The sequence below is a fragment of the Macrobrachium nipponense genome, chromosome 19 (genome assembly GCF_015104395.2).
Source record: "Macrobrachium nipponense isolate FS-2020 chromosome 19, ASM1510439v2, whole genome shotgun sequence".
NCBI lineage: Eukaryota > Metazoa > Arthropoda > Malacostraca > Decapoda > Palaemonidae > Macrobrachium > Macrobrachium nipponense.
In genome coordinates, this window is record NC_061088.1 from 70,523,628 (window position 1) to 70,539,292 (window position 15,665).

Here is a 15,665-nt window from a genome sequence, read left to right on the forward strand (position 1 = left end):
CGTTGATACATCCAATAAAAGCTAGCGACGAAAAGATAGTATTAACAAGGTAAGGATGTGATTATGGCAGGATTATGGCCTGAATTCGTAGTTATTTTCCCGTAGACATTTTCAACTTGGCATCTTTTTAAAGGTGGAGTGACCAAGAAGCCTGTCTATTGTAGAAAAAAAAATGTTTTAGGAGATTAAATGGGAGTTGTTGAGTCTTGCCGTTGCCTTATACTGAATCAGTACATACTCTACAACCTATAATCAATCAGCCAAATATTTGTCTGCACAATGCTCGACTTGGAAATTTTCGAATGGAGTTGAATTTCCCCATAAACAACGGGAAAATAAAACTCTAGCAAATAAATACATAGCCTATGTATCTACTGAATGCAGTATGATATAAACGCGCACTGTAACTGGTGATTTATCCTCGCTGGAGGTCAACGGGATGGGTCATGCAACGCCATCCCCAAATGCTAACGAAGTTAGAAAAGGTAACACGTGGAAGCAGTCTTCTAAGGCCGCTTTTTCCACCACAGCAATCCGACCCCTTCCTTTCCTTTCCCACCCGCGACCCCCGGCCCCCTCCCATCCTAAGAATCCGACTCTTTGAGAGAAATCAAACTAGCATTTCAAGAAACCTAAATTCTATTTGAAAGGGAAATAGCCAGGAAATTTCACGCATTCTTGGCACATATACCGAGCGAATATCCAAGGGTCTGTGTTATGAGGCTTGCAACGTTACGTGACTGCCCAGCGCTAACAGGTAATACTCTCAGGGCGCCGCCCTTCCTCGCTGCAAATGGATAGACAGACAGATATACTGCACAGTGTAATTATCTTAACCGTAGCATGGTAAGAGACCTTAACTTCTTCGTCGGCAGAAAGAAGATCTGAACAATGGGCCGACGCAAACTTGGGACTGCGCACGGAGCCGGGAGAGCTATTGTTATCATTAATTGCCTCTTTGGAAACTCATCAAGTTTGTCAAAGTTGTGAAAACCTATTTTAGTCGGCCCAAAGAACGGCCCTTTCGACGACAACCAAGACGACGACGGAGACGATGGAGACAGATCGACGTCGTTGTGCGATCAGCGATGCCACAAAAGCATCTCGGGGGCGATTTGTGAAGGAGGTGGAGCGACCCCTCTCCGCCCGGATAGAGAAAAGCATCGTCGCTGGTAAGGTCCTCACGGGCTCTGGAACGCATTGGTGATCGGGATTTCTAGGCTTTTGTATTGGTACATTTAGCAATGTTGCTATCGTTATGATGCTATAGATTCTGAACGTATCAGTAAAATCAATATTTTGAACCTTTTACTTCAGATATGAATACATGCACGTTTGATCGATCTTAGGCTTAAATGATAAACTTTCCTCATGCGTCATATCGTAACTATATTAAATGATATCTTTCAGTTTCTTTCACTGCAAATTAGACATATAAATATGAAATATATACATATATGTGTGTCTCTAGATGTAAAATAATTTCGTATTTAGAATGTGTGGAATTTGTATATGTACACATACATATTTGCTGTGATATAACTAACCATGTATTACCAATAAACAAAGACAGAATTTAAAACTTCACCGCTGCTTAGAAAAGTGAATTCTTGTAATGATGAAAAATTTAATTGGATTGTTAGCCGCTTTACATCAAATGCTGAGTTGTCATATTATGTTTCACAGTATTCCATGTAAAATCTAAAATATAAAGTACGACCTAAAATTGTGGTCTCTACCTACTAAAAGTTTTTCGTTTGATAGAAAGTTAAGATTATTTAGCGATGGTACGAAAAACATCCCCCTATTAAACATGGAGGAGGGAAAAAAAAAGAAAAAAAGTCTTTTGAACGGAAGGGCTTAAAAGTTTCTCGATAAAGAAGCTGCTCCCTTCTCTCTCCCTCGCGTTAATTTCTTAAACTTTTCAAAGCCTAAGACGTCCGAAATGAATCAAAAACAAATTAGCCGTCCCTCCTGGAGGACAAATTTCGAACCTGATCTCCGCATCAAACAAACAAAAGTAACGAAGAGATCATTAGTCAATCATGAGAACTCGAGCCGTTTCGCTACGGGAATGGATAGCGAAATGGCGCCTTTATTCCAGGCCTAAAGTAAAGACATAAAGGCCAAATTAAGAGGGGAAGGACAGGAAGGTCTAGGCCCGAGGGGAGACGATAGCTATGGAAAATCGAAAAGCCAAAAGCCGACAGAGAGAGAGAGAGAGAGAGAGAGAGAGAGAGAGAGAGAGAGAGAGTTTACGACGAAAGACTGATTTCCTCTTAGTAAATATGAGAAGTGTCAAGCCAAGAATTCTACGATTTGGAGAGAGAGAGAGAGAGAGAGAGAGAGAGAGAGAGTTTGCAAAAAAGACTGATTTCCTCTTGATAAATGTGAGAAGTCTCAACCCAGAATTTTACGATTTGACAAGAGAGACCTTACCTTACCTTACCTTACAGACCTTACATCTTGTTCGGGTTGCCCCAGGTCCCTCAGTGTGAGGCACCTCTAATGTCTACCAGAGAGTTGCTAGTACATCTTCCGGTATATTTTGCATCTTCCAATCTTGGATGGTCTGGGATGCAGTTTAGATATTTGTCGAGCTTATTCTTAAACACATCTACGCTCACTCCTGATATATTCCTCAGATGAGCTGGCAACGCATTGAATAGACGCTGCATTATCGATGCTGGTGCGTAGTGGATTAATGTCCTGTGTGCTTTCCTTATTTTTCCTGGTATAGTTTTGGGCACTATTAATCTACCTCTGCTTGCTCTTTCTGATATTTTTAGTTCCATGATATTTTCTGCTATTCCTTCTATCTGTTTCCATGCCTGAATTATCATGTAGCGTTCTCTTCTCCTTTCTAGACTATATAATTTTAAGAATTGTAGCCTTTCCCAGTAGTCTAGGTCCTTAACTTCTTCTATTCTAGCTGTAAAGGACCTTTGTACACTCTCTATTTGTGCAATATCCTTTTGATAGTGTGGGTACCATATCATATTGCAATATTCAAGTGGACTACGAACATATGTTTTATAAAGCATAATCATGTGTTCAGCTTTTCTTGTTTTGAAGTGCCGTAACAACATTCCCATTTTTGCTTTACATTTTGCCAACAGAGTTGCTATTTGATCATTGCATAACATGTTCCTATTCATCATCACACCAAGGTCTTTAACTGCTTCCTTATTTGTGATGGTCTCATTATTAGGTCCCTTATATGCATATAGCTTTCTTTCTCTGTCTCCATAATTTATTGATTCAAATTTATCAGAGTTAAATACCATCCTATTTACCTCTGCCCAATCATATACTTTGTTAAGGTCTCTTTGTAGAGCGTTCCTATCTTCATCACAAGTAATTTCTCTACTTATTCTTGTGTCATCTGCGAAACTACTCACTACCGAATCCTTCACATTATTGTCTATGTCTTCAATCATAATAACAAACAGTATTGCAGCTAACACCGTACCTTGCGGCACACCGGATATTACCTTGACTTCATCCGATTTCTCGTCGTTTGCAATAACTATCTTTCTGTTGTGTAAAAATTCTTTTAACCAACTTCCTACTTTATCCACGATATTGTGTTTTCTAATTTTCTTCGCTAATATATTATGGTCTACTTTATCAAAAGCTTTTGCAAAGTCTAAATAAACCACATCTGTTTCATTTCCGCTTTTCATATTTTTGAATATGTTCTCACGGTGGACTAACAGTTGGGTTTGTGTACTTTTTCCGGGTACGAAAACCATGTTGTCCTTTATTAAACAAATTATTTTTTATTAAATGTTTCATAATATTTTTCTTCATTACCCTTTCATACACTTTCATAATATGTGATGTTAGACTCACAGGCCTATAATTACTTGCCTCTAGTCTTGATCCACTTTTGAAAGTAGGGGTAATAATATATGCTAATTTGTGCTCATCATAAATCTTGCCTGTATCTACACTTTGTCTTAATAATATTGCAAGTGGCTTTGCGATAGAATGAACTACTTTCTTTAACAAAATAGCAGGAATTCCATCAGGCCCTGCAGCAGCTCCATTTTTAATTTCATTAATAGCCTGCACAATATCAGCTTCATTAATATCTATGTCAGCTAAATATTCACTATTTTCATCCCTTACTTCTATATCATTATCTTCATTATCTATTCTAGGGGTGAATTCTCTCTTATATCGTTCTGCCAGTATGTTGCAAATTTCCTTTTTTTCATTCGTTAATCTCCCTTCAATTCTCAGAGGGCCTATTTCTATTCTTCTTTTATTCATCTTCTTCGCATATGAGTATAATAGCTTGGGGTTTTGCTTGATATTTAATAGGGTTTTTTCTTCCAAGTCCCGTTTTTCATTTTCTTTTGATTGTGATAATCTTTTGTTCTGCATTTTCTATCTTACTTTTTAGTTCTATAACTTTCCATGCATTTTTTTCTTTTGCAAGACCTTTTTTCCACTTTCTGATTTTCTGGAACAAGATCCTTCTGTCTCTTCGTATGCATGAATGATGTTTTACTTTTCTTCTTCGGTATATATTTTTCCACTATTTTCTCCAATATTTTATATAATATCTCCGTATTTACCCTTATGTCATCACTTAAGAAAATGTTATCCCAATCTTTGTTTAATTCTTCATTAATTTCTGACCATTTTATATTTTTACTGTAGAAGTTGTATTTTCCATATCCTTCCCACTTTTTCATTTCTTGCTTATCTCTATTTTCACTTGCTTTGGAATGAACTGTTAATTCTATGACATTATGGTCTGAAATATTCGCATTATAAACTATTATTTCTTTAACATAATTCATCTCGTTCACAAATACTAGGTCTAAAGTATTTTCCTTTCTTGTTGGCAGGTGATTTATTTGTTGAATGTTGTATTCTAGTAGCATATCTAATAGCTTTTCAAATTGCCTCTTATCTTCTGCACTACTATTACTCTCTTTTTTATATGTATAAGTACAACCACAATCTCCTATTCGTTCTTTCCATTCTACGAAAGGAAAGTTGAAGTCACCAGATAGGAGAATAGTCCAGTCCTTGTGATTTCTACATATATCATCCAATTTTTCAATTATTAAGTCAAACTCTTTAGTATTAGGAGGTCTATATATTACTATGTTCATCAATTTTTCAGATTCAAATTCTACCGCTATTAGTTCACATTCTGAGTTACTATATTTCTCATATATTTTTCCTTGTTTTTTGTCTTTCCCATATATTGCGGTTCCCCCTTGATTTCTATTTTTTCTATCTGATCTATAAGTTTGGAACCCTTTTATTTGATCATCATTCCCAGTCTCTTGGGAATACCAGGTTTCACTTATATTCATTATATCTATTTTCTTTTCATTTTGGGTTAGTTCTTCTAAGTACTCTATTTTTCTTTTTGAGTTACTCGTAACTAAACCCTGCGCATTCATCACTATGATGGTTTGCGTGTTTTCTCCTTCATTTAATACTGGTAGTAATAAGGATTTTCCCATGTCTCTTTCCTGTTCTGGTATGTTGTTCTTTTTTTCATTTCCAGAAATTCTGACATTAAAAAATCCAACTTTTCCATAAATATTTGATCTTTCCTTCATCATAATTATTCATTTTGTGTCTGAATCTGCAATTTTCTCCGTTTCTGCAATATCCTCTTGCATAATAAATACAGTTATTATCTCTTGAGTAGAATTTCGGAGCTGATGCTTTGAAATTTTTTGCTGACACCTCTGCATATCTCATTGGTGGTTTGCTTTTCTCTTTTACCTGATATTCTTGATTTCTCTCTTTATTTGTTTTTTCTTTCTTATTTTGGATTTTATTACTTGGTTGGTTATTTATTTGATTATGATTCATGGCTACAGGGTGCATATATTTGCATTTTTTGTCGAACTTACATCCTTTTCCTTCTTTTAGGTTTTTACATATTTTTGGATGCAGATCTCTGCAATCATCCCCATATCCATCTAAGTATGCACATTTACCATATATTTCATAGTTTTGACATATCTTAGGATGTTTGTAGTAACATCTTTCTCCAAATCTGCAATTCCCTCTTTTCAAAAGGTTGCAGATTTTGTCTTTCTTGTCTATTTTTTCCTCTTTCCCGTCATTGTATAGATCTGGGTAGAGCCTCTTCGGGATTTGCTTTTCTGTTGTCATATCGTAATTTATTTCTTCGTAGGTATGCTGCTTTATTGCCTCATATGTAGTATCAATGAGTATCTCTGCATCCATACTTTTATCTTGTTCTTTGTTTTCCTTATTTTTTTCTGTCATTTCATTTTTGTTTACTTCTCTTCCGTTTTCCTCTTCTTCTTCTTCCTCTTCCTCTTCTTCTTCATCCTCAACTATTTGTACATTCAATCTTGATTTAATAACATTGTCTATCCATGATAGACATGTTGAACAAAAAATTCTTGTATCTTTTCTCAAATCTTGTATTACCTCAGCACACTGTGGATGGGTCGGAATGTTGCATGCAGCACATTTTCTGATTAGGTTTTGTGGATTGACTATGCTATACCAAACCTTACACAGTTTGCATGCTTTTGGCATTCTTTTTCCTAATGCATCAATTAGGATATTCACAAGATTCACCTTATTCATTTTCTTTGTCGGAATATGTTGGTTTATGTATATTTTCTTTATGAGTCTCTTGACCACTTGGATTTTATTTGGAACTTCTTCAATTATTTTCAAGATGTTTTCATTAGATTTGTTCCAGTTTGAAGGATTATATCCTTCTAATATATCTATGAGAGAGAGAGAGAGAGAGAGAGAGAGAGAGAGAGAGAGAGAGAGAGAGAGAGAGACGAAAGACTGATTTCCTTTTAGTAAATATGGGAAATGTCAAGCCAAGAATTCTACGAGAGAGAGAGAGAGAGAGAGAGAGAGAGAGAGAGAGAGAGAGAGAGAACCTTACATCTTGTTCGGATTGCCCCAGGTCCCTCAGTGTGAGGCACCTCTAATGTCTACCAGAGAGTTGCTAGTACATCTTCCAGTATATTTTGCATCTTCCAATCTTGGATGGTCTGGGATGCAGCTTAGATATTTGTCGAGCTTATTCTTAAACACATCTACGCTCACTCCTGATATATTCCTCAGATGAGCTAGAAACGCATTGAATAGACGCTGCATTATCGATGCTGGTGCGTAGTGGATTAATGTCCTGTATGCTTTCCTTATTGTTCCTGGTATAGTTTTGGGCACTATTAATCTACCTCTGCTTGCCCTTTCTGATATTTTTAGCTCCATGATCTTTTCGGCTATTCCTTTTATCTGTTTCCATGCCTGAATTATCATGTAGCCTTCTCTTCTCCTTTCTAGTCTAAATAATTTTAAGGTTTGTAGTCTTTCCCAGTAGTCAAGATTCTTAAATTCTTCTATTCTAGCTGTAAAGAACCTTTGTACACTCTCTATTTGTGCAATATCATTTTGATAGTGTGAGTACCATATCATATTGCAATATTCAAGTGGACTACGAACATATGTTCTATAAAGCATAATCATGTGTTCAGCTTTTCTTGTTTTGAAGTGCCGTAACAACATTCCCATTTTTGCTTTACATTTTGTCAGTAGAATTGCTATTTCATCATTGCATAACATGTTCCTATTCATCATCACACCAAGGTCTTTAACTGCTTCCTTATTTGTGATTGTCTCATTATTAGGTCACCTATATGCATATAGCTTTCTTTCTCTGTCTCCATAATTTATTAATTCAAATTTATCAGAGTTAAATACCATCCTATTTACCTCTGCCCAATCATCTACTTTGTTAAGGTCTCTTTGTAGCGCGTTCCTATCTTCATCACAAGTAATTTCTCTACTTATTCTTGTGTCATCAGCGAAACTACTCACTACCGATTCCTTAACATTACTATGTCTGCAATCATAATAACAAACAGAAATGCAGCTAACACCGTACCTTGTGGCACACCGGATATTACCTTAGCTTCGTCAGATTTCTCATCGTTTGCAATAACTATCTGTTTTCTGTTGTGTAAAAATTCTTTTAACCATCATCCTACTTTATCCACTATATTATGTTTTCTAATTTTCTTTGCTAATATATTATGATCTACCTTGTCAAAAGCTTTTGCAAAGTCTAGATAAACCACATCTGTTTCATTTCCGCTTTTCATATTTTTGTATATGTTTTCACGGTGGACTAACAGTTGGGTTTGTGTACTTTTTCCGGGTACGAAACCATGTTGTCCTATATTAAACAAATAATTTTTTATTAAATGTTTCATAATATTTTTCTTCATTACCCTTTCATACACTTTCATAATATGTGATGTTAGACTCACAGGCCTATAATTACTTGCCTCTAGTCTTGATCCACTTTTGAAAGTAGGGGTAATATATGCTAATTTGTGCTCATCATAAATCTTGCCTGTATCTATACTTTGTCTTAATAATATTGCAAGTGGCTTTGCGATACTACTTTCTTTAACAAAATAGCAGGGACACCATCAGGCCCTGCTGCAGCTCCATTTTTAATTTCATTAATAGCCTGCACAATATCAGCTTCATTAATATCTAAGTCTGCTAAATATTCACTATTTTCATCCCTTACTTCTATATCATTATCTTCATTATCAATTCTAGGGGTGAATTCTCTCTTATATCGTTCTGCCAATATGTTGCATATTTCCTTTTTTTCATTCGTTAATCTCCCTTCAATTCTTAGAGGGCCTATTTCTATTCTTCTTTTATTCATCTTCTTCGCATACGAGTATAATAGTTTGGGGTTTTGCTTGATATTTACTAGGGTTTTTTCTTCTAAGTCCCGTTTTTCATTTTCTTTGATTGTATAATCTTTTGTTCTGCATTTTCTATCTTACTTTTTAGTTCGATCACTTTCCATGCATTTTTTTCTTTTGCAAGACCTTTTTTCCACTTTCTGATTTTCTGGAACAATATCCTTCTGTCTCTTGGTATGCATGACTGATGCATACTTTTCTTCTTCGGTATATATTTATCCACTAGTTTCTCGAATATTTTATATAATATCTCCGTATTTACCTTTATATCATCACTTACGAAAATGTTATCCCAATCTTTGTTTAATTCTTCATTTATTTCTGACCATTTTATATTTTTACTGTAGAAGTTGTATTTTCCATATCCTTCCCACCTTTTCATTTCTTGTTTATCTCTGTTTTCACTTGCTTTGGAATGGACTGTTAGTTCTATGACATTATGGTCTAAAATACTCGCATTATAAACTATTATTTCTTTAACATAATTCACCTCGTTCACAAATACTAGGTCTTAAGTATTTTCCTTTCTTGTTGGCAGGTGATTTATTTGTTGAATGTTGTATTCTAGTAGCATATCTAATAGCTTTTCGAATAGCCTCTTATCTTCTGCACTACTATTACTCTCTTTTTTATATGTATAAATACAGCCACAATCTCCTATTCGTTCTTTCCAGTCTACGAAAGGAAAGTTAAAGTCTCCGGATAGGAGAACAGTCCAGTCCTTGTGATTTCTACATATATCATCCAATTTTTCTATTATTGTGTCAAACTCTTTAGTATTAGGGGGTCTATATATTACTATGTTCATTAATTTTTCAGATTCAAATTCTACCGCTATTAGTTCACATTCTGAGTTACTATATTTCTCATATATTTTTCCTTGTTTTTTGTCTTTCCCATATATCGCGGTTCCCCCTTGATTCCTATTTTTTCTATCTGATCTATAAGTTTGGAACCCTTTTATTTGATCGTTATTCCCAGTCTCTTGGAAATACCAGGTTTCACTTATATTCATTATATCTATTTTCTTTTCAATTTAGGTTAGTTCTTCTGAGTACTCTATTTTTCATTTTGAGTTACTCGTAACTAAACCCTGCGCATTCATCACTATGATGGTTTGCGTGTTTTCTCCTTCATTTAATATGGGTAATAATAAGGATTTTCCCACGACTCTTTCCTGTTCTGGTATGTTGTTCTTTTCTTCATTTCCAGAAATTCCAGAGTTTGCAACGAGACTGATTTCCTCTTGGTAAATGTGAGGAGTGTCAACCCAAGAATTCTACATTCTACGATTTGAAGAGAGAGAGAGAGAGAGAGAGAGAGAGAGAGAGAGAGAGAGAGAGAGAGAGAGAGAGAGAGAGAGAGAGAGAGAGAGAGAGTTTGCAAAAAAAAGACTGATTTCCTCTTTGTAAATGTGAGGAGTGTCAACCCAAGAATTCTACGATTTGAAGAGAGAGAGAGAGAGAGAGAGAGAGAGAGAGAGAGAGAGAGAGTGTGATTTCCTCTTGGTAAATGTGAGGAGTGTCAACCCAAGAATTCTAGAGAGAGAGAGAGAGTTTGCAAAAAAAGACTGATTTCCTCTTGGTAAATGTGAGGAGTGTCAACCCAAGAATTCTACGATTTGAAGAGAGAGAGAGAGAGAGAGAGAGAGAGAGAGAGAGAGAGAGAGAGAGAGAGAGAGAGAGAGAGAGTTTGCAACGAAAGACTGACTTCTTTGTAAATATGAGAAGTGTCAAGCGAAGACTTCTACGATTTAGAGAGAGAGAGAGAGAGCGTTTACATCGAAAGACTAATTTCCTCTTGGAAAGTGTGAGAAGTGTCTAAATTAGTTCAATTGCACTCTGGAGCAAAATAAAACATCTGCCTCTTGAACTATGAAAATTTAGCGTCCTGCAAAAATATTATATAGCACACTACTTATTCTTGCCACAGCCTCAACTTTCCTTCGTTGTATTGTGCAAAACTATGAACTGTCAAGGAAATGTTCTACAGTACAAAATCTTCTAGTCTTGCCACAGGCGCTTTGATGCGAAAAGGCGAAAAATATTATTTAGTTTTATGGAGGTAATTAAACCTCTTAGGCCATGGTTAAGGATCACAATGCATACTATTATTCCGGCACCAAATTCTTCGGCTTTCAATCAACAGTAACTTAATTTATAATTTCACATTCAATTTTGACAATATCTCGCAGATCATCCTTATTTTATACAAAAAAGGCTTCAGAAAATGTTACTAGCTTAATTAATGTCTTACATTAATCTCTCGGTGATTCCATATCCGATTTCGCTAGTGACGCCATTGATTCTCCAACTCAGCCTCTTTCCTCCTCTACTGTCCTACCTGATATTCTCTGCTTGTAAAGTTCGTATTGTTTTCACATCTCGAAAGATTGCCAAGTCATCTGACAGACCAGATGCCAGGACAATTCCTCAAGGACTTTGCAGGCGCACTGGATTATCAAGGTAACAGCCGCCCTTTCCCGATGGAAGACTCGTTTATTTTCACAGCAGAGTGGCGTTCCATCGAAGACTCTTTGACAAGATGGGGTTTTCATATTAAAAGCAAATATATCTGAATAATAAACAAATCAATAAGCCTATTCTATTGTTCCTGCAGCAAAGGTCAACTATATCAGTCCATGGCTAAAAATGAATATGAGGGCTGGAATGGAATGGAATATGTGATTTTGGCATAAAGCCAAGCACTGGGACCCATACAGTCATTCAGCGCTATAGTGACAATGAATAAAAATGGAAATATAAATAATGAGTTCAATTGAAATTATATAAATAATGAGTTTAAAATAGATACGCATATGATCGATGTTTAAAACGGTAAAATCAAGAGATTTGATTTCTAATGGAAGTAAAAGTTACTATTTACGATAAGAAAAATAAATAAAAATATACGAGGGCTGGAAATTGAACGCGAAAACGTGAGAATAAATCTCGCCAGCGAACAAAAACAGCCGAAGACATAACCTAGCAACGTTGTAGGCGGAGGTCAACCCTAACAAAACAACGTAAGTGAATATTGCCTGGTCATCCAGCTATTCCGAAAATTAAAAATAAAAGCGGCCACTGCACCTGGAAGCTTGCTTGGCAACTGAAAGACTCAAGACAGAAGAAGAAGAAGAAAAAAAAAAGTGTTTGAGACAAGAGGGAGAATAAATACCCATCACTCGATCTTGCCTCTATTTGGCATTTATGGGAGGAAGAAGTCGAAACGACTAAGACACAAATGGGTTTCCTTGCAATTTTTTTGCAGTGTGCAATTTCAGATGTGGGTGTCTTTTGCCATGGAGGACAAAACTCTCTCTCTCTCTCTCTCTCTCTCTCTCTCTCTCTCTCTCTCTGAAAAGGTAAAGCTAGCACGTTTCTTAGCAACGAACTTGCAGCTGTTCAGTCTCCGACTGCCTTACACTTGTAAAATCATAAACACTCTCAAGTAAAGTAATAAAGGCTATAAGAACGAAACTCGTCGTAGCTATACTAATACAGTAGGTATAATTGCTAAAAGTATAATGAACAAAAAACATCCGTCACTGTGATAACGACAATAATAATATTGAAAATAAGGTATTTTTTTTATTGACAGAAAACGTTTAGGACGACGGTACAATTCAAAACGCTATATCCTATGTGAGGTTTCCTTTGGATAAACTGAAGAAATAATGTTTTGCTAACGTCTCATAAAGATAGTATAAATTATATTCAGCAGGCTAAACATTCATATTAAACTAGTAAGCACTTACCCAGCAAATAACTTGAAAATAGAAAAATATTTGCTTTTGGGCCCGGATTCCACTTCACCTCAAAATATGTTAAATTCACCCTTTGTTTATATCTAATCAGTACACAGTATTTCAGTGGATTTCACTGATAGTGTTTTCATATTTAGTGGACTGACCGGCGAACATGAATACAAGCAAACTGAAGAGAGAGAATAAGTGAATTAAACCTTTTTCCGCTAGGAGATACTGGAACGACTCCAGCGCTTGAAGATAACAAGCAGAATTGCTCAAACTATCTGAATATATGCAAATTATGACATAAATCGACCATCTAAAAATTCCTATTTTATATGAAAAGGTTACCAAGCAGTGTCAACAAATGCCACTTTCCAACCAGGCTCATGGAAAACAATTAAAACTCAGAAACAGAGGAGAGGTGCTTACCCGTGAAAGGTATAAAAGAAAAGAAAAAAAAAAAAAAAAAAAAAAAAAAAGCGTGATCCGACCTCCAGCTTACTCGGCACGCTGCAAGATTTTCCCGTTAAGCATAAGTTGTAAACATTATGTCCCTAATGTTTAACCTAAATTAAAACGCAAAAATATATGGTTAAATAGAGCCTTGTTACACCAACGAAAATTAAAATAAATATGCTATATTTTATTTTTAAAAATCCTTTTCCTGTACTGTTTAACGTGCACATTATATATTTCTCACATTCTCGTTTTAATAAATAAATCGTAAATATCGTATCCTAAAATTCCTGTATCTTTAACTCGACGCGAAACATCTTTTTCAGACCTTTTTAGGTTCTTCCATAGACTTTCCCACCCACCCAACATGAACAAGAAGAAGAACAACAACAACAAAGTAGTTTGTAGGCTTACTCTCCAGGTGGCAAAAAAAAAAAAAAAAAAAAAAAAAAAAAAAAAGAAAATAAGAAATGGACAGAGAATTCCAAAGTTTGGAAGTAGTGGCGGAAAATACTGATTATTCTACAGAGTATAGGTAGGAAACGGTGGCCCGACGGGTGTTTAGAAATCCCCAGTAAGAACTGCCCAATCTAAATCAACCAACTAAAAGCCATTATGCGGCAGAAAGAAAGACAATCAAGAAACTAAGGCTATCAAAGAAGGAGATACCGGATGAAGTTCCTCACTACAGCGGAATTAATTGAAATATAAAATTTATGCCAAAGACCAAGCGCTGTGACTTATGAGGTCATTCAGCGCTGAAAATAATTTCGAAACAATTGTTAGGAGAGTATAAAAAGTAAGATGGGAAAAAAAGTATAAACGGAGGTCTGGTAAGATGAATGCAAGGAATTGCAGCTTGGGGCCGGAGGGACGCTGCAAAGAACATTAAACAATGCTTACAGTGCGCAGCGTGAGGTATACTGACGGCACTAACCTCTTACGGGGCTCAAATATGAGAGCAAAATTCCGAACAGGAATGAGTTACACAAACACAGAACTCTTAAACGAGATTTAGATACGAATCTATGATGTCTGAACAATACGCAAAAATTTTAGAAGCAGCTTTTGAAGAAAACTGAACTGCAAAAATGTCACGTGATAGATTTAATAGCAATCACAAACAGCGAGAAACATGAGTACTTTTCTATATGCACTTTTGTTTCCGTAAGTCAAAATTTATTTCAACTGAGGCTAGCTCGCAATTGAGCAGCCGCGACAGAAGACTGGTCAAGGTTATAGACCTATAATACAAACATAATCAGCACACAACTGACCCAAGGCCACTCTCCAATCAAAGGAGACCTGTAGGAACAAGACAAATGATGTTGAAGTCCCAAAAGGTAAACACAGGATCCTGGGTAAACCTCTGTTCCCTCTTTTCCTAGCCCACGGAAACACCAAGATCAGTCAACAGTGAAATTCTATCATGGTCTGAGGGGCTTAAATTCGGGTCGCACAGACGATACGTATATATATATGATATATATAATATATATATATATATATATATATATATATATATATATATATATATATATATATATATATATACACACACATATATATATATATATATATATATATATATATATATATATATATATGTGTGTGTGTGTGTGTGTGTGTATATATATATGTCAAATTAACGTAATTTTTTGATTGTTTATTTTCTTAAATCAGCCTTGTAACTTAGTTTTAAGTGTTCTCTTATATTTAGTTCAGCAGCTGTATTGTTTTTATTTTACGTTAACGTAACGTTCAGTGTTTTTGCTCAGTGATTCCTCCTCTTGTTGTGAATTACCTAACTATCGTGTTAACGATTGTTTTTATTTTGTTTTCGAGTTGGAATGGAACTGTAGTGCTGTGAGTGGAGGCCGGCCGAAAATAGTTCGGGCCTGTATAAGCTTCTGGACGTACGCTCTTTTGTTGGCAGCCTTCCGGAGATTTATCTCACGCCTTTTTGGAGGAATACTCCGACGGACCTCCCTTGGAAGTGGTTTTCCGTAGATGTGCTGAGCCATCTACGGCATATGTGCATTGTGGAGTTTGATCACGGCTGTGATAGCGCAGGTTATCGTCACTTGCGACGCCTGTACTCCTGATTCCCGCCGGAGGATTTGGCGGAAGACGTGGTCGTCGCTGTCCCGCCACGTAGGAGGCGTTACGCCAACCACTGTCCTGTCCGTCTTCAGCTGCTTGTCCAGGAGAGCTAAGGGCTCGTGAGGAGGCTCGTAGGGAGGCAATTGCCAGGTAAGAGGTGATTATCCTGTGTTGTCCCTCGGAAATTATCTCGACCCCTGGGTCTACCTGGACAATTTGTGGGCTCCCCCGTATAGCTGCTGGGAGGTTGAAGCAACTTCCGTGAACTTCTGTGCACTTCGTTATACGCGAGGATTTGCGTATTTAAATATCGATTATATTTGTATATATATGTATGTTGTATTGAGTTGTCGGTATTGGGTATTTACTGTCCCTCAGAATATTATTTGAATTTAGTTTCAAGTTTAGTACCAACACTGTTAGGTAGGAGATTTAAGGTTTTCCTGTCTTTATTTTCTCTAGTCTTCCTTCAATCTTATAATTATAGGTTAGTGGTTTTTTTCATTATTGGGCCCGTAGTATTATTTGAGCCTTTGGCATGTTATGTCCTTTCCTTTACTTTGTTAGGGTTAGCTTTCAGTATTAGGAGT